The sequence below is a fragment of the Lepisma saccharinum genome, chromosome 7, assembly GCF_977018435.1.
Source record: "Lepisma saccharinum chromosome 7, izLepSacc3.1, whole genome shotgun sequence".
Classification (NCBI taxonomy): Eukaryota; Metazoa; Arthropoda; class Insecta; order Zygentoma; family Lepismatidae; genus Lepisma; species Lepisma saccharinum.
The window spans coordinates 63,259,477-63,262,511 of NC_139235.1; the positions used below are offsets into that span (position 1 = coordinate 63,259,477).

At 37.2% G+C, this 3,035-nt stretch overlaps 1 non-coding gene across 1 annotated transcript; it reads right to left on the reverse strand.

The window, feature by feature from the left end:
• Positions 1-855: 855 nt before the first annotated feature.
• TRNAK-CUU (transfer RNA lysine (anticodon CUU)) lies at positions 856-928 on the reverse strand. The gene has a single exon. It is a non-coding gene; the product is annotated as a tRNA-Lys (tRNA).
• Positions 929-3,035: the final 2,107 nt, after the last annotated feature.

Below are 3,035 nucleotides of genomic sequence, written 5' to 3' on the forward strand. Positions count from 1 at the left end.
TCATATTTTTAGTGTTGCTAACTTCTTAATACGTTTAAATCTTAGTCTACATAAAATCTCGGATGATATGCCACCTTCGTTTCTAAAGCACATGATACTACACGTGTTCGTGCGCATACCTAGCGAGTGTTTTCAATCTCCACCATGAGCGTATCCAGCGGGGGACGAAAAACAAATGTCAGGTATCATTCTGTTCATTGTATCTTTTACGTGCAAAGTAAAGCAAATATTATTCCTTTTTCAAATAATTGAACTAAAGTATTACTCTTCCTTGAAAAGTGCTGTTTCCCCCGGCACCCAGAAAAATATCTGGGTACGCTCATGATCTCCTCCCCTACACAAAATAGGATTTACTGGATCGAGTGCAATACTATCTACTCTTGTGAAATATTGGTAGTACTCCTCACACATCTTACCAGAGTATGACTTTTGATGCAATTTTAGAATGGTACGTACTTAAGACATCTAGTTCAAAACTGAACCAGTGAGTTATCCAGCACTGAATTCACATGGAAAGTAGATAAATTTCATATAAAATAATCAAGGTTCTGGTCACAGAAAGACAAGTTTGAGGGGCATATTAGTTTTTTTTTATTAACCATTGGGGCCCAAGGAATTGGAACTAACACAACGTAGGAGCAAAGGCAATATATTTACAAAATGTTATTTTATTTTAATTGTAGAAAAACTAGCTGAATTCTGGCTATTATTATTATCATTATAACCTCGTTTATTGCAATTCACCATTCGTGTTATGCTTGTGTTTACGTAATTTGGATAGACTTCACATCTCTCTTCATGATGCGTACCTTCGATTAATTAAAGATGAAAATTTCTGTTCGAAATAAAAAGTTTCGCCCAACGTGGGGCTCGAACCCACGACCCTGAGATTAAGAGTCTCATGCTCTACCGACTGAGCTAGCCGGGCTATTTGTCACGGTTACTTCGTGATTTCTACATTGCACTTTATCAATAACACTTTCTCCTAGAGCGTGTTCACTTTCTACTACTTTCTTTGAATTCTTAAAAACTTTGCTTTGCTTTTAATGTACGTACATAACCAGTAGCTCCAGAAGACCTTCAACGTGTTGCGTGTGTGGCCGGCCACCTTTCCCCGATGTTGTACGTGAAAACATGCGTTGGAAGACAGAATCCCTTCCTACTACAATTAATCAGTGTTGCCAGTGAGAGTTTTTAAAACTTCGTGAAACATAAGATGTTCGGGGAATCCTTTGACAAATTATATGGATCCTACACCAAGGGCGCCCGCAGGATTTTTTCTGAGGGGAGGCAGAGTCATATAAACTTATTATTATTATTATTACTATTATTATTATTATTATTATTATTATTACTGATATTGTTATTATTATTATTATTTTATTATTTCAACTACTACAACTTATTATATATATTTAAAATAATATATACATTTATAATTTTCAAATTCTGTACATCTATCCATATTTGCAAAAATATATATCAACATAATTCATATAGGACAAAAATCCTGCTAGAAGGCTGATGGTTATCTCATAGGAGTTGGTTGGTTGAATTAGGTGGCTTTTCTGTCACTTTTGGCTAATCGCGACGATCAGGATGAATGATGATATGAGGAAATTGATGAAGCGGCACTCACGAAGAACACCCATGCCCAGGCTGGGAATCGAACCCGTGACCCCTGGCGTCGTAGAGCGATGTGCTAACCACTCTGCCACGGAGGTCGCTTTCAATAGCGTAACCAACACGCTCTGCGCTCTCCCATCACCCCCGCAACTTTCAGTTGTGCGCCCCTATTCATTTAAGAAAAATGCTCTATTCTAAAACATTAATTCACGCCTACATTTATGTTAGTTATACATGGTATATCATAAGTAATAGCGCAAACTGACACAGTTGAAAGTACACGATAATACGTAGAAACAAAAAGTCTCAGTAAACATGGGTCTGCAAAGTGCAAACGAGCCGTTTTCGAGATAATTGCGAATGTGTGGTTACAAGTCGCCACTGGCTTCATTGTTTGTAAACGTCGTCCTAGTTGGTAAATATGAAAATGTATACATAAAATTTTAATCAATGTTAAAACTAGTACGAAAGGTTAAGACAACAGATAAACTGTAAAAAAAAAGTATACATTATAATTATAAATGAAAATACACTGTTAGCCTCTGTTAGCCTTCTTGTGCTAGTTTGGTCAAGTACAGTTTTCGAGCCCGACCGGTTTCAATCTCTCTTACCACGTGCTTCTCAAGTAATTTTTGATCAATTTTAGCTTCGATAACGAGCTCCCAGGTAGGGTCAAATACAGCATATAAGCATATATACGTCAGGAATTTGGTTTCTAGCATTGGGATTTCTGCAAATTCGCTGATGTTCGACATTATTGTTCTTTTCATTTCAATTACGAAAACAAACAATTTCTGTAGCTGTAATGCAGTGCAAGATACATCCTCTTCATATTTTTGACAGACATTAGTAGCGGATTCCACTACAACTACAAAAGAAATTTAAGAAGATACGGGAGCAGCACAATTTCACCAAACCTGAAACGCGGGCGGTATGTAGGGGCGAGGAGGGGTAAAAGTCAGCGTTGTCAATGCATTTTCTTGCCTGTCGTTTACCCTTCGGTAAACTAATCAATGGGCGCTATTCACCGGATGTTTACATTTCTGTGCTTCCTTGGCGGGGGCGGAAACTTAACTTCCGGTTTTCAATAGAATAGAATGGAGTTCAAAGGTGTAAAGGCAGTGTCTTAAGAAAAGGCGACAATTTTTGTGTGGCAACACGAGGTTGGTAACAAAATATTTTTTTCTCTGGATCTATACATAGTTTTCAGACAGATCCGATACGGAAAAATAGTAAAGCGAAAAGACTGGACACAAACACGAGGGAATAAGCTCTATAGTCGACACTACATCACCGGAGTAATTCAAATTAAAATATTTTACGTGCTTCGAATATCATAATCGTCTAACACGCATGTGTTGACTATATTTTAAAATTGAAACTGTTTATAATCATCCAGAATTCCAAAA